This window comes from Ranitomeya variabilis, chromosome 1 (assembly GCF_051348905.1).
Source record: "Ranitomeya variabilis isolate aRanVar5 chromosome 1, aRanVar5.hap1, whole genome shotgun sequence".
Classification (NCBI taxonomy): Eukaryota; Metazoa; Chordata; class Amphibia; order Anura; family Dendrobatidae; genus Ranitomeya; species Ranitomeya variabilis.
Genome location: NC_135232.1, coordinates 431,720,448 through 431,746,184, shown reverse-complemented (window position 1 = coordinate 431,746,184; position 25,737 = coordinate 431,720,448).

Genomic DNA, 25,737 nt, shown 5'->3' with positions numbered 1-25,737 from the left:
TGTCATTTCCTCTTACCTCACCGTCATTATTTGTGGGGGGCTTCTATCCAGCTTTGGGGTCCCCTTCTCTGGAGGCAAGAAAGGTCTTTGTTTTCCTCTACTAGGGGTAGCTAGATTCTCCGGCTGGCGCGTGTCATCTAGAATCAACGTAGGAATGATCCCCGGCTACTTCTAGTGTTGGCGTTAGGAGTAGATATATGGTCAACCCAGTTACCACTGCCCTATGAGCTGGATTTTTGTATTCTGCAGACTTCCACGTTCCTCTGAGACCCTCGCCATTGGGGTCATAACAGGAAGCTTCAGTATCTGGTCAAATGGAATGGTTATGGCCAGGAGGATAATTCTTGGGTTGTTGCCTCCGATGTTCATGCTGCCGATTTGGTTCCTGCTTTCCATTTGGCTCGTCCTGATCGGCCTGGGAGCTCTGATGAGGGTTCGGTGACCCCTCCTCAAGGGGGGGTACTGTTGTGAATTCCGTTCTGGAGCTCCCTCCTGTGGTTGCTAATGGTATTTTTGTGAGTTCTGCCCTTGGGCTCCCTCTGGTGGTTTCGAGTGGAACTTTAGGTAGCTAGCAGCTGCCTTCACTAATCGCCTTGCCTGGGTTTGTTATTTAAACCTGCTCTGGGCTTTAGTTCATGCCAGCTGTCATTGTCTTAGGTTGGATTTTGTTCTCTCCTTGGATTTCTCATATGGCCTGTCCTTGTCAGCAAAAGATAAGTTTCTGCTAGTTCTTGTTTGTCCATTTGCTTTGGACTCTATTGCTTTGCAAATATGTCTCATTTTGTCCAGCTTGTCACTATGTCATATTCAGGCTAGCTGGAAGCTCTGGGGTAGCAGATTTGCCCCTCCACACCGTGAGTCGGTGTGGAGTTCATTTTTGTAAACTCTGCGTGGATTTTTGTAGTTTTTAATACTGACCGCACAGTATCCTTTTCTCTCTGTCTATCAAGTTTAGTATTGGCCTCCTTTGCTGAAAACTGATTTCATTTCTGTGTATGTCATTTCCCTCTCCACTCACAGTCAATATTTGTGGGGGGCTATCTTTCCTTTTGGGGTTTTCTCTGAGGCAAGATAGCTTTCTATTTCCTTCTTTAGGGGTAGTTAATTCTTAGGCTGTGAAGAGGTGTCTAGGGAGAGTCAGGAACATCCCACGGCTATTACTAGTGTTGTTGTCAGGATTAGGGACTGCGGTCAGTAGAGATAACACCTCCTCAGAGCTCGTCCCATGTTGCGTTTTAGCCACCAGGTCATATCAGTGTGGCCTCTTAACCACCAGGTCATAACACATTACATCTCCCTACTGGGTAAATGTAGTGGTGGCAGGGACAGAGGCAGAAGGTGTTCAAGCTCATGTCCTACCATCCCCTAGTATTGTTGGACATTTACCTGTCCAGGTTGAATCCTCCTCTTACTCTGCTTTCTTCACCGCCTCCTCATTTGGTCACAGGAAGACCTGCAGAGCAAGGGGGAAATGACAGCAGGCTGTTCTTAAACTCTTCTGTTTGGGAAACAAATCCTACAATGTGCAGTAGCTGTGGGCCAGGATGAAACAGCAGACTGATAAGTGGTTGGTGCCAGTGAACCTCAAGCCCAGCCCGATGGTGTGCGATAACGGGAGATATCTCATAGCAGCCTAGATGGTTTGATGCACATCCCTTCCCTGGTGCATGTGCTAAACTTGGTGGTGCAGAGCTTTTATGAAAAGCTACCCACACATGTCAGAGCTGCTGCTGAAAATGCGAGTAGTGTGTGCACACTTTCATCATTCTCACCCTGCTGCTGCTTGCCTGTCTGCGCTGCAGTGTCACTTCTGCCTTACTGCTCACTGGCTGATATGCGATGTACCAACAAGGTGGAACTCAGCAGCATTAATATACCACTTACGTATATGCCTGCTGGAAAAAACAATTCAGGCCATGATGGTTGAGGTGGTGGAACAGGAGGAAGATAAGTAAGAGGAGGAGCAGAGCCAATTCACATCATTATCAGGCCTGTCGTCCACACATAGCTTGAAGGGTGAGTTACTGTCTCAACATCGGCCAGGTACCCAACTGTACAGGCAGGGGTCAGTTTGGGAGAATGATGATGATGATGATGGTGAGAAGGAGGAGGCAGGGAAAGAAGGGCAACTGTGTTCACAGCAGGGTGGCACTCAAACTCATGGGCATCACTGGAGCATGGATGGGGGATACAGAGTACCCCGACGATATACCTCCCACCAAGGAAAGTTTGTCGTTATCTTTGGGCAGACTGACACACATGAGCCAATACATGCTGCAGTGCAGATTACTGGGTGGCCACCCTGCTGGATCCCTGCTACAAGAACAACATGCTATCATTACTTCCATCACTGGAAAGGGATCACAAAATGCAGGAATACAAGCACATGCTGGTAGAAAAACTAGTATTGGCTTTCCCACCCGACAACGGGGGCTCAGTGGAACAACAAGGCAGAGGCGGAGAAGAAAGTTACCAACGCAGCTGGGGCACTGCCAGCAACACAGAAGTCAGAATTAGCTTGGCTGAAATGTGGCAATACTATATGAGCACACCACAACATCCGGCACCACCATCTGATATGGTACGTATTAGCAGGAGGCATTATTACAACAACATGGTGGAAGACTATGTGTCCACATGTCTCCACGTACTAACAGATGGGTCTGCCCAATTTAACTTTTGGGTCTCCAAATTGGACACATGACCTGAGCTTGCCCTTTACGAATTGTAGGTGCTGGCTTGCCCTGCGGCAAGTGTACTATCAGAACGTGTTTAGCATGGCAGGGAGTGTCATCACAAACAGGCACATCCACCTGTCGACATTCAATGTAGGGAAGCTAATATTCCTTAAAATGAACCAGGTGTGGATCCCACAGGACTTGTCCATACATTTGGTTGACCAGACTACTATAACAGCTGCACCCAGCCAGTCTTCAAATCTATTTGCCATTTGTTTAATTTGGCTTCCTACTCCTCAAATAAAAAAAATCTGTGTTGACTACCTCCTCCTCTACTTCTTCCACCTACACCACCTCATCCACCTTCCGCACCTCCTCTTCCAGTTGGACCTCCGCCCCCTAGTTGTAGCTTGTTTGTTTATTTTGGGTTCATTCTATTTACTTTGAAGTCAGTTCCCTAAAAAAAATGTTTTTAAATAACCAGTGTTAGATTACTCGTCTTTTGCCTCTTCCACCCATACCAACAGGTCCAACTCTTCCTCCACTTGGACCTACGCCTCGCGGTTATTTTTAGTTTAGTTTTGTAAATTGTAGGTTTTAAATTAGTTATATAAAAAACATGAAAAGACAAAAAAAAAAAAAAAGAACACACAAAAAAATTGAAAAAGTTTGTATTACTCCTTTGTTGCCTCTTCCACCCATACCGACACAATCAACTCGTCTTCTGCTTATGCCTCGTGGTTCTAGCTAGTTTAGTTTTGTAATTTGTAGGTTGTTTTAAGTCAGTTCCATAACAAAGATAAAAGACAAAAAAATACCAAAAGAAAACCAGTGCTGGATTACTCCTCCACCTATAACGTCATGTTTACCTCTTCCTCCACTTAGACCTACACCTCCTTGTTATAGAATGATAATTTTAGTTTTGTACATTCTAGATTGTTTTAAGTCAGTTCCATACAAAAATAAAGACAATAGATACCAAAAAAGACAAAAAAAGTGTTGTATTACTCCTCCCTTTAATCTTCATGTATTTTACTCAGTCAAATGGCGGCATTAATTCCACAGCACTTTGCAGACATTACCAGCACTGTCCCCATAAGGGCTCACAATCTAATTTCCCTATCAGTATGTCTTTGAAGTGTGAGAGGAAACTGGATGCAGAGGAAACCCATGCAAACATGGGAAGAAGACTCAAGCTCGTTACAGCTGTACTCCTTGGTTGGATTTGAAAGCAAGACAGCAGTGTGGTAAAGCTGCAGTGCTAACCACTGAGCCACCGTTCTCAACTGTCTCTTTCACCCATACTGCTACGCCCACCTCCTCCTCCACTTGGACCTGTTTCTCCTGATTTAAGATTCTTATTTTTAACTTCTGCTCTCCTTAGCGTAGGGAAGGATGCAGCTGTAGTGAGGGACAGCATTAGATTTGAATGTGCGCAGTTTAAAAAAAAAAACACTTTCTATTGGTACTCTGCACTCATGTCTGCGATAGTTGCGTAACCCAAAAATTTTATCATGGTCAACTGTCCTTGTGGGAGTGATGTGCATCTAAACATATTTTCTACTCTTATGAACCATGTCTGTGATAGTACTGTGCCAAAACCCACTGTTTGCATACTTTAACCCAAATCTGTGGGAGTAATGTGCCTTTAAGCCACTGTGTGTACTCTGTAACCTTGTCTGTGGTAGTACTGTGCCCCATTGTCTGGGTGTGAAATTTTTTATCAGATTTCTCAAGGAAATGTGAAAACATGCTCTGTGAGTGAAATTTGTTATCACCTTCTGTGGGATAAATGTGAAAACATGCTCTGTGGGTGAAATTTGATATCAACTTCTGAAGGATAAATGTGAAAATATTCTCTGTAGGTGAAACGTGTTATCAGCTTCTGTGGGTGAAATGTGGAAACATGCTCTATGGGTGAAATGTATTATCAGCTTCTGTGGGTGAAATGTGGAAACATGATCTGTGGGTGAAATCTGTTATTAGCTTCTGAGGGATAAATGTGAAAACATGCTCTGTGGGTGAAATTTATTATCAGTTTCTGTGGGTGAAATGTGGAAACATGATCTGTGGATGAAATGTGTTATCAGTAGTGATGAGAGAACGTGCTCGCCACTACTCGGTACTCGCCTGAGTATCACTGTGCTCGGTGTACTCAGCGAGCACTGAGCATTTACGGGATTATTCGGCGGGAGCTGGGGTCTCCTACTTTTAATTTTGGTGCATTTTAGAGCACCAATCAACATGCAGGTATTGTCTGCCATGCACTGTAATACCGCAGCCATCTTTTTTGTGGTATTACAGTGATTGGCTGGCCGAACAGCATCATCAGGTCTATAAGAGACCTGGCGCCACCCTGCTCGCCGCATTCTGCTCTGGACTCAGCTAGTGTAAGGAGAGCTGCTGCTGAGATAGAGTCAGATTCTTTCTTTTATTAGTTAGTGTGGGTCTACTAGTGTTCAATCCACAAATCCTGATAAACCAGCAGTCCTTTTTTAGGGCTAATTCGGGGTACATAGATTGCAGTGCTAGATAGGCAGGGGAGTCTATGTGCACATATCCACATCAGTGCAAGAAATGCAGGCACTGTATGTGAGTATATATAGATCTCACTGCATACAACAAAAGGCTCCATTACTGTCTTCTGCTGCGTATTTTATATATACGTAGCTGCTGGTATCTGTGGCTAGGATTTTTTTTTTGCACCTTATACATGTTAATTTTCTTACAGAGCAATCCATAGCCCTCTTTTTTCTACATTTATTTGCTTTGTCACACTACAGACTACAGCCAGGTCATTTCAATACAAAAGTGTGAAAATCTAACAATTAAAAAAAAAAAAATTGTCCCACGCATCAGATGTGAGTGCGCAGAAAATGTAAAAAAATAGAGGCCACTTATTGAAACAGTCTGTTATCTCCATCAGATGCCTGATCTATCTGTGGTGTCCAAATCCTTGCTTTTCAGGCATACATTGCAGTTTTTTGTCTGCTACCCTTGGTCTATACAGTATTTTGTGATAAAAAAAAATCCAGGCCACATATTGAAACAGTCTGTTATCTCAGTCAGACGCCTGGTCTATCTGTGGTGTCCAAATCCTTGCTTTTCAGGCATACATTGCAGTTTTTTGTCCTATACAGTATTTTGTGGTAAAAAAAAAATACAGGTGTCATGTCGGACGCTATTCACACTAGGGCGTCTGACAGACAGCGGTAATTCCACATTCGTCCACTATACGCTCAGTGGCGCCGGCTAGATTTTTATCCAGGTTGCCCAGGGTTAATCTAGCTGGTACTCGGGTTGGAGGCTGGGTCATGCCCACGGCCTTTAAATAGTATTGCTGGACTTTGGACGTCGCCGATTATAGCTTGTGCCTCGTGCCTAGTGATTCTGGTCTGGAGTGGTGGTCTTGGAGAAGTTATATCGTTTCTGGTGGTGTATTATCCTTTGTTATATTTCTCCTTCCTATATTTGTATTTGTTTTGGCCTGGGCACATTATTGTGTTTTCCTGTGTGCCTGCGGCATGGTGCGTTTTTTAGTTTTCCCTGTCTGTGCTTTCTGTGGGGGTTGGTGTGTGGTCTATTCACTGGGTGGCGGGTGGTGGTTTCAGCATAGGGCTGAAACAGGAGTCAGGGCCAGGCCTGGTGGCCCAGACAAGCACACCATTAGTGTAAATTCTGGGAGAGGGACAGACAGGGTTTTCCCTAGTCTGAGGGATATCGCAGGGGCCCGGGTAACCAGCCTTAGTTTACCTAGTCTCCCGCGCGACAACAGGCCACATATTGAAACAGTCTGTTATCTCAGTCAGACGCCTGGTATATCTGTGGTGTCCAAATCCTTGCTTTTCAGGCATACATTGCAGTTTTTTGTCTGCTACCTTTGGTTTATACAGTATTTTGTGGTTAATAAAATACAGGCCACATATTGAAACAGTCTGTTATCTCAGTCAGACGCCTGGTATATCCATGGTGTCCAAATCCTTGTTTTTCAGGCATACATTTTAGCTTTTTGTCTGCTACCTTTGGTCTATACAGTATTTTGTGGTTAAAAAAGAAACAAGCCCCATATTGAAACAGTTTGTTATCTCAGTCAGGCGCCTGGTCTATCTGTGGTCTCCAAATCCTTGCTTTTAAGCCATGCATTCTACTTTTTGGTCTACTACCCTTGTTCTATACAGTATTTTGTGGTTAAAAAAAATTTCAAAATCCAAGTCACATATTGAAACAGTCTGTTATCTCAGTCAGACGCCTGGTCTATCTGTGGTGTCCAAATCCTTGCTTTTCAGGTGTACATTTTAGTTTTTTGTCTGCTACCTTTGGTCTATACAGTATTTTGTGGTTAAAAAAGAAGCAAGCCACATATTGAAACAGTCTGTTATCTCAGTCAGACGCCTGGTCTATCTGTGGTCTCCAAATTATTGCTTTTCAGGCATACATTCCATTTCTTGGTCTGCTACCCTTGTTCTAAACAGTAATTTGTGGTTAAAAAATATTTTCTAAATCCAGGACACATATTGAAACAGTCTGTTATCTCAGTCAGACGCCTGCTCTCTCTGTGGTATCCAAATCCTTGCTTTTCAGGCATACATTGCAGTTTTTTGTCTGCTACCCTTGGTCTATACAGTATTTTGTGGTTAACAAAATTTAAAAAAATACAGGCCACATATTGAAACAGTCTGTTATCTACGTCAGATGCCCGGTCTATCTGTGGTCTCCAAATACTTGCTTTTCAGGCATACTGATCACATGAGTTTTCTCAAAAATAATCCATTTGTATTGAACTTTTAAAAAATGTCTGTAGTCCATTTAAAATGGGCAAGGCAAGGGGCAAGAGACAGGGAAGTGGACGTGATGCTAATGGTGCATGTAGAGGACGAGGCCATGGCCAAGCTGAAAGTGAGCCACAACAAAGACCCACATCTTCTCGCTCGACCTTCTTGTCCCAGTTTCTAGGGGACCGCAGCACACCACTATTGAAGCCAGAGCAGTGTGAAATGGTTGTTGGTTGGATAGCGGATAATGCTTTCAGTCACTTAGCCACCACCACGTCTTCCACACGGTCAAGTCTGAGTAGCCGTGAGTGTGGACCGCATATTACTCACCCTGATCCTCCTTCCTCCCACCATGCTGAGTGCCCTCAGACAACTGATCCCACACTTGGATACTCCGAAGAGCTGTTCACTTTTCCCTTTAAAGATTCCAGACTCTCGGCTGGTTAACTTGAAGTGGGACAAGATGAGATCGCATATAGTGATGCCCAAAGATTTGAGCAGCCACAGTCACACGAAGGTGATGGTGGTAAAGTGTCACAAGAGGTGAACGATGATGAGACACAATTGCCAGAAAGTCAGGAGGAGGAGCAGGGTGCAAATGTGGAAGACGAGGTGGTGGATGACATAGTAACTGCCCCAACCTGGCAGGAGGACCTGCAGAGTGAGGACAGCAGCACATATGGGGAAGGAGATATATCACCCCTACAGGCAGGAAGAAGCAGTGTGGAGGACACAGACAGAAGGCGTCCATCTGTTCCCCGTAACACCAACATGACGGAACTTGCCATTCCAACTGTTAGATCTTCCCGAGTCTGGTTATTTTTTAAAGACTCTGGTGATAATCCCAAACAGGCCATCTGCAGCACCTGCCATGCCCGCATCAGCAGGGATAGCAAAACTACCAGCCTGGCAACCACCAGCATGATCAGGCACATGGCAGCAAAACACCCAACTTTGTGTACCAAACCCCAGGCTCCAGGAACACTGTCTGCAGGTGACACCACTGCTTTTTCCACTGTTTTGCGTAGAAGCCAATCCCCAGTCCACCGTGCATGTGAAGATGCCTCGTGCCCTGCACCTGTTGTTGCCCACAGTCAACCAGCAACATCATCAAGCCCGGCCATGTCCTTGTCAAAGCACAGCCTTCAGTTGTCTATACTCCAGTCATTGGAATGCAAGCAGAAATACACAGCCAACGCACCACAGGCCACAGTACTAAATTCTCACATTTCTCGTCTGCGCTCGAAATGTTGCCTTTTTGGCTCATTGAGATGGAAGCTTTCTGCAACCTGATGACGGTGAGCCCACATCAAAGCCATGACATGTCAGCTGTTTTGAACAGCTGACATGTGCCCGCAATAGCGGCAGGTGAAATCGCGATTCACCCACCGCTATTAACTAGTTAAATGCCGCTGTCGAATGCTGACAGCGGCATTTAACCGGCGCTTGCGGCCATTGGGCCGGAAACGCGCTCATCGCCGACCCCGTCACACAATCGGGGGTCAGCGATGCGTCGGCATAGAAACCAGAGGTCTACTTGAGACCTCTATGGTTACTGATTCCGGCTTGCTGTGAGCGCCACCCTGTGGTCGACGCTCATAGCAAGCCTGTAATTCAGCTACAAAGTTGCGATCTGATGATCGCTGCTACTTAGCAGAGCCAATCAGGCTATGCCAGCTTCTAGCTTCCCATGGAGGCTATTGAAGCATGGCAAAAGTGAAAAAAAAAGTTTAACAAAATATGAAAAATTTAAAAAAATAAAAAAAAGTTTAAATCACCCCCCTTTCGCTTCATTCAAAATAAAACAATAAAAAAATCAAACCTACACATATTTGGTATCGCCGCGTTCAGAATTGCCCAATCTATCAATAAAAAAAGCATTAACCTGATCGCTAAACGGCATAGCGAGAACAAAATTTGAAACATCAGAATTACGTTTTTTGGGTCGCCGCGACATTGCATTAAAATGCAATAACAGGCAATCAAAAGAACTTATTCTCACCAAAATGGTATCATTAAAAACGTCAGCTCGGCATGCAAAAAATAAGCCCTCACCCGACCCCAGATCACGAAAAATGGAGACGCTATGGGTATCGGAAAATGGTGCAATTTTTTTTTTTCAAAAGTGCAATTTGTCCAGCAAAAAACAAGCCCTCACTTGGCCATATTGATGGAAAAATAAAAAAGTTATGGCTCTGGGAAGGAGGGGAGCGAAAAACGAGAACGTAAAAACGGAAAAGGGCAAGGTCTTGAAGGAGTTAAATTGGGCTTAGTTTTTAATGAGGCCTTCTTCCACATCTCATCATCCACCACCACTAGAACACCAGGATTAACATGTTCCGTGCTGCTACAGCCAGTCAACGTTTTGGCAAGGGTGTCTAGGATCCCCATAAAATATTTTTAAAAGTTAATACATAAGAAAACAGTATGGCAGGACCAACTGAATAATGTGAAGTGGGTTTTCCTGTGGTCAACCAGTACCTGGGTTCAAAGGATTCTTGTGGTGCATGTGACTTGGTAGCAGGGCAGGCCTTGCATTCAATGCAACACTTTTTCAGGAAGCCCTCCTGTACCTCTCGTGAAAGGGGTCATTCTTGGCAGCCCAGCCACTCACTGCATAGGCAATAACAGCATATGAGACCCACTATTTAATTATGGCCATTTAAGAATATTAATGCCGCCTGATGCACCAGTAAAAATAGGCTCTGTGACTTTAAGTGTCCCTCCTTAATAAATGAAACAAGATGGGTCTGCTTATGTGTCACACATCACATGGCCAGCTAGGGTTGTTAAATGTTACAATGACATTTCCCAGTGAATGCATTTGTATTGGTTGAAAGCAATGTTAAAGTTGAAAAACGCATCAAAAACGCTGCGTGTGAACATATCTCAAGTGGCGGAGGAACACCTTGGTCTGGGGTTAATTATTTTGCCTTATATACAAGTCATTACCCTGGAAAGGATGTACCTTAACATATTTCCCAGCAAAATCCATTTTGGTTTCGTTTTTGTATGTTTTTTGGTGCACCTGTAAAAATGGCGTGAAATTCTGACAACATTGCTTACAGCTCTGACCTAGGAGTCAGAAATGCTTTCAGGGGCGATCCCCATGATGTTCCCATGTCACTTGAACAGTGTTTCCATCATTTTCAGACAATTTTAGACCATCGGCCGGGGTCACACTAGAGAGAAATACAGACAAGTGAGAGGCGTAAAAACAACGCATTGCACTTGCACCAATGTTTCTCTGTGGGGCAGCTTCCATCAGCCGTATATTTCTCGGCCGTATTTAACGGGCTGAGAAAATGACAGCATGCTGCGATTGTCAGCATATTCCTAAAAAAAAATACACCAATGCAAGTCTATGGGGGCGAAAAAAATACAGTTTACACATGGACCACACGTCTGACTTGCGAGAAATACGGACTGTAGCGTGAGTAAATATTCAGAAAAATTCCCACGCTACAGTTCATATGAGTTTACGCCACCAGGGTGTGCAGCTTTGGTGATGGCACCACTAGTCACCGAAGCTCCGTTACCTTCATTTCATTCATTCCCCAGTCTTTTACAGCCAGGAGTGGCTGCATTAGCAGGCTCCCGATTGTAACTGTATTTAACCCCTTCAGATGGACTTACAGCATGGGACTTGACTGTATGGCGGAAAGGTATGGGATATTGTTACTTTTTTATTTTGGAATTTTTTACAGTAGAACGAGGGTCTTCAGTTAGATTGAGCGTACGATGAAGATAATAAAACCCTGTGTCTTTATTTCTTTCATTAAAATATTTTATTCTTAATGTGTGTTTTTTTAACCCTTTCAGACTAGTGGCTTAATAATGGATAGGTGTCTTATTGACACCTCTCCATTATTAACCAGTTTTATTGTCACCTTACTATAGGAAGGTGACATTAACCCCTTATTACCCAATATCCCACCGCTACAAGAGAGTGGGAAGAGAGAGGCTAAGTGCCAGAATAGGCGCATCTTACAGATGTGCCTTTTTTGGGGTGGCTGGGGGCAGATGTTTTTAGCCGGGGGGGGCAATAACCATGGTACCTCTCTAAGCTATTAATATCTGCCCTCAGTCACTGGCTTTCCCACTCTGGCGGAGAAAATTGCGCAGGAGCCCACGCCATTTTTTTCCGTGATTTAACCCTTTATTTTAACACCTAGAGCTCCCAAATTTTGCACACACACTACTAACATTATTACTGAGGGATATGTAAAAATCTAACGGATATGAAATGGTTTACTGTATGTAAACCATGTCTCATGTCCTGTCGGGTTCGGTAAGGACTTAGCAAAAGCCGACAATTGAATTACCGGCTTTTCTGCTATCTAGCTCTGTATGAAATAGAAATATATATATATATAGGTATCTCACTGACATATATACAGTATATATATACAGTTCAGACCAAAAGTTTAGACACACCTTCTCATTTAACCCCTTAAGCCCGTATGACGTACTATCCCATCGAGGTGGGGTGGGCCTTAATTCCCGGTGACGGGATAGTACGTCATACGCGATCGGCCGCGCTCACGGGGGGAGCGCGGCCGACCGCGGCCGGGTGTCGGCTGCATATCGCAGCTGACATCCAGCACTATGTGCCAGGAGCGGTCACGGACCGCCCCCGGCACATTAACCCCCGGCACACCGCGATCAAACATGATCGCGGTGTACCGGCGGTACAGGGAAGCATCGCGCAGGGAGGGGGCTCCCTGCGGGCTTCCCTGAGACGATCGGTACAAGGTGATGTACTCACCTCGTACCGAACGTCTTCTCCCTGCAGGCCCCGGATCCAAAATGGCCGAGGGGCTGTATCCGGGTCCTGCAGGGAGCACTTCCGGGTCGGAGCAGGCTGCAGATGAAAGCTGCAGCCTGCTCCGATGAAAGTATGATCGCGGATCTGATAGAGTGCTGTGCACACTATCAGATCTGCGATCTGTGATGTCCCCCCCTGGGACAAAGTAAAAAAGTAAAAAAAAAAATTTCCACATGTGTAAAAAAAAAAAAAAAAAAAAAAATTCCTAAATAAATAATAATAAAAAAAAAAATATTATTCCCATAAATACATTTCTTTATCTAAAAAAAACAAACAAAAACAATAAAAGTACACATATTTAGTATCGCCGCGTCCGTAACGACCCAACCTATAAAACTGGCCCACTAGTTAACCCCTTCAGTAAACACCGTAAGAAAAAAAAAAAAAAAACCGAGGCAAAAAACAACGCTTTATTACCATACCGCCGAACAAAAAGTGGAATAACACGCGATCAAAAAGACGGATATAAATAACCATGGTACCACTGAAAACGTCATCTTGTCCCGCAAAAAACGAGCCGCCATACAGCATCATCAGCAAAAAAATTAAAAAGTTATAGTCCTCAGAATAAAGCGATGCCAAAATAATTATTTTTTCTATAAAATAGTTTTTATCGTATAAAAGCGTCAAAACATAAAAAAATGATATAAATGAGGTATCGCTGTAATCGTACTGACCCGAAGAATAAAACTGCTTTATCAATTTTACCAAACGCGGAACGGTATAAACGCCTCCCCCAAAAGAAATTCATGAATAGCTGGTTTTTGGTCTTTCTGCCTCACAAAAATCGGAATAAAAAGCGATCAAAAACTGTCACGTGTCCGAAAATGTTACCAATAAAAACGTCAACTCGTCCCGCAAAAAACAAGACCTCACATGACTCTGTGGACCAAAATGTGGAAAAATTATAGGTCTCAAAATGTGGAGACGCAAAAACTTTTTTGCTATAAAAAGCGTCTTTTAGTCTGGTTTCACACTTGCGTTTTTATCTGCATGCGTTTTTTAAAAAAACCGCATGTGTGAAAAAATGCATGTAAACGCGGTAAAACGCATGCGTTTTTATAGAAAAACACAAGAAAACAAGAAAAAAACAAAAAACCCTAACCCTACCCCTAACCCTACCCCTAACCTGAAATACGTGGCACTGAAATACGTGGCACTGAAATATACGTTTATATACGTATATACGTATATAAGTGCCACGATATTTCAGTGGCCACGTATATAAGTGCCACGTATTTAAGTGCCACGTATTTAAGTGCCACGTATTTCAGTGCCACGTATTTCAGTGCCACGTATTTCAGTGCCACGTATTTCAGTGCCACTTATTTCAGTGCCACGTATTTCAGTGCCACGTATTTCAGTGCCACGTATTTCAGTGCCACGTATTTACGTGCCACGTATTTACGTGCCACGTATTTACGTGCCACGTATTTACGTGCCACGTATTTTTCAGTGCCTGAAATACGTGGCACTGAAATTCGTGGCACTGAAATTCGTGGCACTGAAATATCGTGGCACTGAAATATCGTGGCACTGAAGTATTTACGTGCCACGTATTTTTCAGTGCCTGAAATACGTGGCACTGAAATACGTGGCACTGAAATACGTGGCACTGAAATATCGTGGCACTGAAATACGTGGCACTGAAATACGTGGCACTGAAATACGTGGCACTTAAATACGTGGCTCTTAAATACGTGGCACTTATATACGTGGCACTTATGACTGTCAGAAAATGTTCAGTAAACGGTTAGGGGTGAGGTTAGGGGTAGGGTTTCAGGTAGAATTGGGGAGCTTCCACTGTTCAGGCACATCAGGGGCTCTCCAAACGCGACATGGCGTCCAATCTCAATTCCAGCCAATTCTGCGTTGAAAAAGTAAAACAGTGCTCCTTCCCTTCCGAGCTCTCCCGTGCGTCCAAAAAGGGGTTTACCCCAACATATGGGGTATCAGCGTACTAGGGACAAATTGAACAACAACTTCTGGGGTCCAAGTTCTCTTGTTATCCTTGGGAAAATAAAAATTTGGGGGGCTAAAAATCATTTTTGTGGGAAAAAAAATATGTTTTATTTTCACGGCTCTGCGTTGTAAACTGTAGTGAAACACTTGGGGGTTCAAAGTTCTCACAACACATCTAGATAAGTTCCTTGGGAGGTCTACTTTCCAATATGGGGTCACTTGTGGGGGGTTTGTACTGTTTGGGTACATCAGGGGCTCTGCAAATGCAACGTGACGCCTGCAGACCAATCCATTTAAGTCTGCATTCCAAATGGCGCTCCTTCCCTTCCGAGCTCTGTCATGCGCCCAAACAGTGGTTCCCCCCCACATAGGGGGTATCAGCGTACTCAGGACAAATTGGACAACAACTTTTAGGGTCCAATTTATCCTGATACCCTTGTGAAAATACAAAACTGGGGGCTAAATTTCATTTTTGTGAAAAAAAAAAATAATAATATTTTCACGGCTCTGCGTTATAAACTGTAGTGAAACACTTGGGGGTTCAAAGTTCTCACAACACATCTAGATAAGTTCCTTGGGGGGTCTAGTTTCCAATATGGGGTCACTTGTGGGGGGTTTGTACTGTTTGGGTACATCAGGGGCTCTGCAAATGCAACGTGATGCCTGCAGACCAATCCATTTAAGTCTGCATTCCAAATGGCGCTCCTTCCATTCCGAGCTCTGTCATGCGCCCAAACAGTGGTTCCCCCCCACATAGGGGGTATCAGCGTACTCAGGACAAATTGGACAACAACTTTTAGGGTCCAATTTATCCTGATACCCTTGTGAAAATACAAAACTGGGGGCTAAATTTCATTTTTGTGAAAAAAAAAATATATTATTTTCACGGCTCTGCGTTATAAACTGTAGTGAAACACTTGGGGGTTCAAAGTTCTCACAACACATCTAGATAAGTTCCTTGGGGGGTCTAGTTTCCAATATGGGGTCACTTGTGGGGGGTTTGTACTGTTTGGGTACATCAGGGGCTCTGCAAATGCAACGTGACGCCTGCAGACCAATCCATTTAAGTCTGCATTCCAAATGGCGCTCCTTCACTTCCGAGCTCTGTCATGCGCCCAAACAGTGGTCCCCCCCCACAAATGGGGTATCAGCGTACTCCAGACAAATTGGACAACAACTTTTGGGGTCCAATTTATCCTGATACCCTTGTGAAAATACAAAACTTGGGGGCTAAAAAATCATTTTTGTGAAAAAAAAAAATATTTTTATTTTCACGGCTCTGCGTTATAAACTGTAGTGAAACACTTGGGGGTTCAAAGCTCTCAAAACACATCTAGATAAGTTCCTTAGGGGGTCTACTTTCCAAAATGGTGTCACTTGTGGGGGGGTTTAATGTTTAGGCACATCAGGGGCTCTCCAAACGCAACATGGCATCCCATCTTAATTCCAGTCAATTTTGCATTGAAAAGTAAAATAGCGCTTCTTCCCTTCTGAGCTCTGCTATGCACCCAAACAATGGTTTACACCCACATATTGGGTATCAGCGTACTCAGGACAAATTGTACAACAACTTTTGTGGTCTAATTTCTTCTCTTACCCTTGGGGAAATAAAAAAATGGGGGTGAAAAGATCATTTTTGTGAAAAAATATGATTTTTTATTTTTACGGCTCTGCATTATAAACTTCTGTGAAGCACTTGTTGGGTCAAAGTGCTCAACACACATCTAGATAAGTTCCTTAAGGGGTCTACTTTCCAAAATGGTGTCACTCGTGGGGGGTTTCAATGTTTAGGCACATTAGGGGCTCTCCAAACGCAACATGGCGTCCCATCTCAATTCCAGTCAATTTTGCATTGAAAAGTCAAATGGCGCTCCTTCCCTTCTGAGCTCTGCCCTGCGCCCAAACAATGGTTTACACCCACATATGGGGTATCAGTGTACTCAGGACAAATTGCACAACAATTTTTGGGGTCCAATTTCTTCTCTTACCCTTGGGAAAATAAAAAATTGGGGGTGAAAAGATCATTTTTGTGAAAAAATATGATTTTTTATTTTTACGGCTCTGCATTATAAACTTCTGTAAAGCACTTGTTGGGTCAAAGTGCTCACCACACATCTAGATAAGTTCCTTAGGGGGTCTACTTTCCAAAATGGTGTCACTTGTTAGGGGTTTCAATGTTTAGGCACATCAAGGGCTCTCTAAATGCAACATGGCGTCCCATCTCAATTCCAGTCAATTTTGCATTGAAAAGTCAAATGGCGCTCCTTCCCTTCCGAGCTCTGCCCTGCGCCCAAACAATGGTTTACACCCACATATGGGGTATCAGCGTACTCAGGACAAATTGCACAACAATTTTTGGGGTCCAATTTCTTCTCTCACCCTTGGGAAAATAAAAAATTGGGGGTGAAAAGATCATTTTTGTGAAAAAATATGATTTTTTATTTTTACGGCTTTGCATTATAAACTTCTGTAAAGCACTTGTTGGGTCAAAGTGCTCACCACACATCTAGATAAGTTCCTTAGGGGGTCTACTTTCCAAAATGGTGTCACTTGTTAGGGGTTTCAATGTTTAGGCACATCAGGGGCTCTCCAAATGCAACATGGCGTCCCATCTCAATTCCAGTCAATTTTGCATTGAAAAGTCAAATGGCGCTCCTTTGCTTCCAAGCTCTGCCATGCGCCCAAACTGTGGTTTACCCCCACATATGGGGTATCAGCGTACTCAGGACAAATTGTACAACAACTTTTGGGGTCTATTTTCTCCTGTTACCCTTGGTAAAATAAAACAAATTGGAGCTGAAATAAATTTTGTGTGAAAAAAAGTTAAATGTTCATTTTTATTTAAACATTCCAAAAATTCCTGTGAAACACCTGAAGGGTTAATAAACTTCTTGAAAGTGGTTTTGAGTACCTTGAGGGGTGCAGTTTTTAGAATGGTGTCACACTTGGGTATTTTCTATCATATAGACCCGTCAAAATGACTTCAAATGAGATGTGGTCCCTAAAAAAAAATGGTGTTGTAAAAATGAGAAATTGCTGGTCAACTTTTAACCCTTATAACTCCGTCACAAAAAAAAATTTTGGTTCCAAAATTGTGCTGATGTAAAGTAGACATGTGGAAAATGTTATTTATTAAGTATTTTGTGTGACATATGTCTGTGATTTAAGGGCATAAAAATTCAAAGTTGGAAAATTGCGAAATTTTCCAAATTTTCGCCAAATATTCGTTTTTTTCACAAATAAACGCAAGTTATATCGAACAAATTTTACCACTAACATGAAGTACAATATGTCACGAGAAAACAATGTCAGAATCGCCAAGATCCGTTGAAGCGTTCCAGAGTTATAACCTCATAAAGGGACAGTGGTCAGAATTGTAAAAATTGGCCTGGTCATTAACGTGCAAACCACCCTCGGGGCTTAAGGGGTTAAAGATTTTTCTGTATTTTCATGACTATGAAAATTGTACATTCACACTGAAGGCATCAAAACTATGAATTAACACATGTGGAATTATATACTTAACAAAAAAGTGTGAAACAACTGAAAATATGTCTTATATTCTAGGTTCTTTAACCCCTCTGTGACCTTAGACGTACTATCCCGTCGAGGTGACCTGGGCCTATCTGACCCTCAACGGGATAGTACGTCATAGCCGATCGGCCGCGCTCACGGGGGGAGCGCGGCCGATCGCGGCCGGGTGTCAGCTGCATATCGCAGCTGACATCCGGCACTATGTGCCAGGAGCGGCCACGGACCGCCCCCGGCACATTAACCCCCGGCACACCGCGATCAAACATGATCGCGGTGTACCGGCGGTATAGGGAAGCATCGCGCAGGGAGGGGGCTCCCTGCGGGCTTCCCTGAGACCCCCGGAGCAACGAGATGTGATCGTGTTGCTCCGAGGGTCTCCTACCTCCCTCCTCGCCGCAGGTCCCGGATCCAAGATGGCCGCGGCATCCGGGTCCTGCAGGGAGGGAGGTGGCTTACCGAGTGTCTGCTCAGAGCAGACACTTGGTAAGCCTGCAGCCCTGCACAGCAGATCGCAGATCTGACAGAGTGCTGTGCACACTGTCAGATCAATGATCTGTAATGTCCCCCCCTGGGACAAAGTAAAAAAGTTAAAAAAAAATTCCCCACATGTGTGTAAAAAAATAAATAAAAAAAATATCCTAAATAAAGAAAAAAATATATATATTATTCCCATAAATACATTTCTTTAGCTAAATAAAATAAAAAAAACAATAAAAGTACACATATTTAGTATCGCCGCGTCCGTAACGACCCAACCTATAAAACTGCCCCACTAGTTAACCCCTTCAGTAAACACCGTAAGAAAAAAAAATAAAAAACGAGGCAAAAAACAACGCTTTATTATCATACCGCCGAACAAAAAGTGGAATAACACGCGATCAAAAAGACTGATATAAACAACCATGGTATCGCTGAAAACGTCATCTTGTCCCGCAAAAAACGAGCCGCCACACAGCATCATCAGCAAAAAAATTAAAAAGTTATAGTCCTGAGAATAAAGCGATACCAAAATAATTATTTTTTCTATAAAATAGTTTTTATCGTATAAAAGCGCCAAAACATAAAAAAAAGATATAATTGAGATATCGCTGTAATCGTACTGACCCGACGAATAAAATTGCTTTATCAATTTTACCAAACGCGGAACGGTATAAACGCCTCCCCCAAAAGAAATTCATGAATAGCTGGTTTTTGATCACTCTGCCTCACAAAAATCGGAATAAAAAGCGACCAAAAAATGTCATGTGTCCGAAAATGTTACCAATAAAAACGTCAACTCGTCCCGCAAAAAACAAGATCTCACATGACTCTGTGGACTCAAAAATGGAAAAATTACAGCTCTCAAAATGTGGTAACGCAAAAAATATTTTTTGCAATGAAAAGCGTCTTTCAGTGTGTGACGGCTGCCAATCATAAAAACCCGCTAAAAAACCCGCTATAAAAGTAAATCAACCCCCCCTTCATCACCCCCTTAGTTAGGGAAAAATAAAAAAATTAAAAAATGTATTTATTTCCATTTTCCCATTAGGGTTAGGGTTAGGGTTAGGGCTAGAGTTAGGATTAGAGTTAGGGCAAGGGTTAGGGTTAGGGCTAGGGTTGGGGCTAGGGTTAGGGTTAGGGTTAGGGCTAGGGTTGGGGCTAGGGTTAGGGTTAGGGCTAGGGTTAGGGCTAGGGTTGGGGCTAGGGTTAGGGCTAGGGTTAGGGCTAGGGTTAGGGCTAGTGTTACGGCTAGTGATAGGGCTAGGGTTATTGCTAGGGTTAGGGCTAGGGTTGGGGCTAGGGTTGGGGCTAGGGTTAGGGCTAGGGTTAGGGTTAGGGCTAGGGTTAGGGCTAGTGTTACGGCTAGTGTTAGGGCTAGTGATAGGGCTAGGGTTATTGCTAGGGTTAGGGCTAGGGTTAGGGCTAGGGTTGGGGCTAGGGTTGGGGCTACAGTTAGGGTTGGGGCTAAAGATAGGGTTAGGGTTTGGATTACATTTACGGTTGGGAATAGGGTTGGGTGTGTCTGGGTTAGAGGAGTGGTTAGGGTTACTGTTGGGATTAGGGTAAGGGGTGTGTTTGGATTAGGGTTTCAGTTATAATTGGGGGGTTTCCACTGTTTAGGCACATCAGGGGCTCTCCAAACGGGACATGGCATCCGATCTGAATTCCAGCCAATTCTGCGTTGAAAAAGGAAAACAGTGCTCCTTCCCTTCAGAGCTCTCCCGTGTGCCCAAACAGGGGTTTACCCCAACATATGGGGTATCAGCGTACTCAGGACAAATTGGACATCATCTTTTGGGGTCCAATTTCTCCTGCTACCCTTGGGAAAATACAAAACTGGGGGCCAAAATATAAGTTTTGTGGGGAAAAAAAGATTTTTTATTTTCACGGCTCTGCGTTGTAAACTGTAGTGAAACACTTGGGGGTTCAAAGTTCTCACAACACATCTATATAAGTTCCTTGGGGGGTCTAGTTTCCGATATGGGGTCATTTGTGGGGGGTTTGTACTGTTTGGGTACATCAGGGGCTCTGCAAATGCAACGTGACGCCTGCAGACCAATCCATTTAAGTCTGCATTCCAAATGGCGCTCCTTCCCTTCCGAGCTTTGCCATGTGCCCAAACAGTGGTTCCCCCCCACATATGGGGTATCAGCGTACTCAGGACAAATTGGACAACAAATTTTGGGGTCCAATTTATCCTGATACCCTTGTGAAAATACAAAACTGGGGGCTAAAAATCATTTTTGTGAAAAAAAAAATAATTTTTATTTTCACGGCTCTGCGTTATAAACTGTAGTGAAACACTTGGGGGTTCAAAGTTCTCACAACACATCTAGATAAGTTCCTTGGGGGGTCTAGTTTCCAATATGGGGTCACTTGTGGGAGGTTTGTACTGTTTGGGTACATCAGGGGCTCTGCAAATGCAACGTGACGCCTGCAGACCAATCCATTTAAGTCTGCATTCCAAATGGCGCTCCTTCCCTTCCGAGCTGTCATGCGCCCAAACAGTGGTTCCCCCCCACATATGGGGTATCAGCGTACTCAGGACAAATTGGACAACAACTTTTGGGGTCCAATTTATCCTGATACCTGTCATGGTTCTCAATGGCAAGAGAACGTAATAAAGCATACAAAAGGACTAGCTCTTGGAAGATGGGAACTCGAGCTGACCATGAGCTAAACCTACCGCACAACTAACAGTGGCCGGGTAGCGTGCCTACATTTTATCCCTAGACGCCCAGCGCCAGCCGGAGAACTGACTGACCCTAGCAGAGGAAAATACAGACCTGGCTTACCTCTAGAGAAATTTTCCCCAAAAGGCAGACAGTAGCCCCCACATATATTGGCGGTGATTTTAGAGGAAATTGACATACGAAGTATGAAGATAGGTTTAGCAAATTGAGGTCCGCTTACTAGATAGTAGGAAGACAGAAAAGGGAACTTCACGGTCAGCTGAAAACCCTTTCAAAATACCATCCTGAAATTACTTTAAGACTCTAATATCAACTCATGACACCAGAGTGGCAATTTCAGCTCACAAGAGCTTCCAGCCTCAGAAATATTCAATCACAGAGAACTGGAACAAAAATGCAAAACAAACTTAGGACAACAAGTCCAACTTAGCTGATAGTTGTCTAGGAGCAGGAACATGCAACAGAAAGGCTTCTGGTAACATTGTTGGCCGGCATAGAAATGACTGAGGAGCAAGGCTAAATAGAAAACTCCCACATCCAGATGGAAAACAGGTGAACAGAGGAGATGAAGCACACAAGTGCAGTACCACCAGAAACCACCGGGGGAGCCCAGAAACCAAATTCACAACAGTACCCCCCCCTCAAGGAGGGGGCACCGAACCCTCACCAGGATGAGCCCTATGAAAGGCACAGACCAAATCGGAGGCATGAACATCAGAGGCTGTCACCCAAGAGTTATCCTCCTGACCGTAGCCCTTCCACTTGACCAGATACTGAAGTCTCCGTCTGGAAACACGGGAGTCCAAGATCTTCTCGACAACGTACTCCAACTCACCCTCAACCAACACCGGAGCAGGAGGCTCAACGGAAGGCACAACCGGTACCTCATACCTGCGCAACAATGACCGATGGAAGACATTATGAATAGAAAAAGATGCAGGGAGGTCCAAACGAAAGGACACAGGGTTAAGAATCTCCAATATCTTGTACGGGCCGATGAACCGAGGCTTAAACTTAGGAGAAGAAACCTTCATAGGGACAAAACGAGAAGATAACCACACCAAGTCCCCAACACAAAGACGAGGACCAACACGACGACGGCGGTTGGCAAAATGCTGAGTCTTCTCCTGGGACAACTTCAAATTGTCCACCACATGCCCCCAAATCTGATGCAACCTCTCCACCACAGCATCCACTCCAGGACAATCCGAAGACTCCACCTGACCGGAAGAGAAACGAGGATGAAACCCCGAATTACAGAAGAAAGGAGAAACCAAGGTGGCAGAACTAGCCCGATTATTGAGGGCAAACTCCGCCAAGGGCAAAAAGGCAACCCAATCATCCTGATCCGCAGACACAAAACACCTCAAATAAGTCTCCAAGGTCTGATTAGTTCGCTCGGTCTGGCCATTAGTCTGAGGATGGAAAGCAGACGAAAAAGACAAATCAATGCCCATCCTAGCACAGAACGCTCGCCAAAATCTAGACACGAATTGGGTTCCCCTGTCAGAAACGATATTCTCCGGAATACCATGCAAGCGCACCACATTTTCAAAAAACAGAGGAACCAGCTCGGATGAGGAAGGCAATTTGGGCAAGGGAACCAAATGGACCATCTTAGAGAAACGGTCACACACCACCCAGATGACAGACATCTTCTGAGAAACAGGGAGATCAGAAATAAAATCCATGGAGATGTGAGTCCAAGGTCTCTTCGGAATAGGCAAGGATAACAACAATCCACTAGCCCGAGAACAACAAGGCTTGGCCCGAGCACAAACATCACAAGACTGCACAAAACCTCGCACATCTCGCGACAGGGAAGGCCACCAGAAGGACCTAGCCACCAAATCCCTGGTACCAAAAATTCCAGGATGACCTGCTAACGCAGAAGAATGGACCTCCGAGATGACTCTACTGGTCCAATCATCAGGAACAAACATTCTACCAGGCGGGCAACGATCAGGTCTATTCGCCTGAAACTCCTGCAAGACCCGTCGCAAGTCTGGGGAAACAGCAGATAATATCACTCCATCCTTAAGGATACCTGTAGGTTCAGAATTACCAGGGGAATCAGGCTCAAAACTCCTAGAAAGGGCATCCGCCTTCACATTTTTAGAACCTGGTAGGTAAGAAACCACAAAATTAAACCGAGAGAAAAATAACGACCAGCGTGCCTGTCTAGGATTCAGGCGCCTGGCAGACTCAAGATAAATCAAATTCTTGTGGTCGGTCAATACCATCACCTGATGTCTAGCCCCCTCAAGCCAATGACGCCACTCCTCAAAAGCCCACTTCATAGCCAAGAGCTCCCGATTACCAATATCATAATTTCGCTCAGCGGGCGAAAATTTACGAGAAAAGAACGCACAAGGTCTCATCACGGAGCAGTCGGAACTTTTCTGCGACAAAACCGCCCCAGCTCCGATTTCTGAAGCGTCAACCTCAACCTGAAAAGGAAGAGTAACATCAGGCTGACGCAATACAGGGGCGGAAGAAAAGCGGCGCTTAAGCTCCCGAAAGGCCTCCACAGCAGCAGGGGACCAATCAGCAACATCAGCACCCTTCTTAGTCAAATCAGTCAACGGTTTAGCAACATCAGAAAAACCAGTTATAAATCGACAATAAAAATTAGCAAAGCCCAAAAACTTCTGAAGGCTCTTAAGAGAAGAGGGTTGCGTCCAATCACAAATAGCCTGAACCTTGACAGGGTCCATCTCAATGGAAGAGGGGGAAAAAATGTACCCCAAAAACGAAATCTTTTGAACCCCAAAAACGCACTTAGAACCCTTTACACACAAGGAATTAGAGCGCAAAACCTGAAAAACCCTCCTGACCTGTTGGAGATGAGAGTCCCAGTCATCCGAAAAAATCAAAATATCATCAAGATACACAATCAAAAATTTATCCAAATAATCACGGAAAATGTCATGCATAAAGGACTGAAAGACTGAAGGGGCATTTGAAAGACCAAAAGGCATTACTAAATACTCAAAATGGCCCTCAGGCGTATTAAATGCGGTTTTCCACTCATCCCCCTGCTTAATTCGCACCAAATTATACGCCCCACGAAGATCAATCTTAGAGAACCACTTGGCCCCCTTTATTCGAGCAAACAAATCAGTAAGCAGTGGCAAAGGATACTGATATTTAACCGTGATTTTATTCAAAAGCCGATAATCAATACACGGCCTCAAAGAGCCATCTTTTTTAGATACAAAGAAAAAACCGGCTCCTAAGGGAGATGACGAAGGACGAATATGTCCCTTTTCCAGGGACTCCTTAATATATTCCCGCATAGCAGCATGTTCAGGCACAGATAGATTAAATAAACGACCCTTTGGAAACTTACTGCCCGGAATCAGATCTATAGTACAATCGCAATCTCTGTGCGGAGGTAGTGAACCAAGTTTAAGCTCCTCAAAAACGTCACGATAATCAGATAAAAATTCCGGAATCTCAGAGGGAATAGATGACGAAATGGAAACCAAAGGTTCATCCCCATGAGTCCCCTGACATCCCCAGCTTAACACAGACATTGCTTTCCAGTCGAGGACTGGGTTATGAGATTGCAGCCATGGCAATCCAAGTACCAACACATCATGTAGATTATACAACACAAGGAAGCGAATAATCTCCTGGTGATCCGGATTAATACGCATAGTTACTTGTGTCCAGTATTGTGGTTTGTTACTAGCCAATGGCGTGGAGTCAATACCCTTCAGAGGTATAGGAACTTCCAGAGGCTCTAAATCAAACCCACAGCGTTTGGCAAAGGACCAATCCATAAGACTCAAAGCGGCGCCAGAGTCGACATAGGCGTCCGCGGTAATAGACGATAAAGAGCAAATCAGGGTCACAGATAGAATAAACTTAGACTGTAAAGTGCCAATTGAAACAGACTTATCAACCTTCTTAGTACGTTTAGAGCATGCTGATATAACATGAGTTGAATCACCACAATAGAAGCATAACCCATTTTTTCGCCTAAAATTCTGTCGTTCGCTTCTGGACAGAATTCTATCACATTGCATAATCTCTGGCGTCTTCTCAGTAGACACCGCCAAATGGTGCACAGGTTTGCGCTCCCGCAAACGCCGATCAATCTGAATAGCCATTGTCATGGACTCATTCAAACCTGTAGGCACAGGGAACCCCACCATAACATCTTTAATGGCATCAGAGAGACCCTCTCTGAATTTCGCCGCCAGGGCGCACTCATTCCACTGAGTAAGCACAGACCACTTACGAAATTTTTGGCAGTATATTTCAGCCTCATCTTGCCCTTGAGACAGGGCCATTAAGGCTTTTTCAGCCTGAATTTCTAAATGAGGTTCCTCATAAAGCAACCCCAAAGCCAGGAAAAACGCATCCACATTGAGCAACGCAGGATCCCCTGGTGCCAAAGCAAATGCCCAATCCTGAGGGTCGCCCCGGAGCAAGGAAATTACAATCCTGACCTGCTGTGCAGGATCTCCAGCGGAGCGAGATCTCAGAGACAAAAATAATTTACAATTATGTTTGAAATTCTGGAAGCGAGATCTATCCCCAGAGAAAAATTCAGGTAAAGGAATTCTAGGTTCAGATGTAGGAGCATGAATAACGAAATCCTGTAAGCTTTGAACCTTCATAGCAAGATTATTCAAACCTGTAGCTAAACTCTGAGGATCCATATTAATCAGGTGAAATCAGAACCATTCAAGGATTAGAAGGAGAGAGAGACGAAGGCTGCAGTAAGCAGAGATGCTAGTGAATCAACTAATGAGCAAACTCAGGAAAAAAAATAAAAA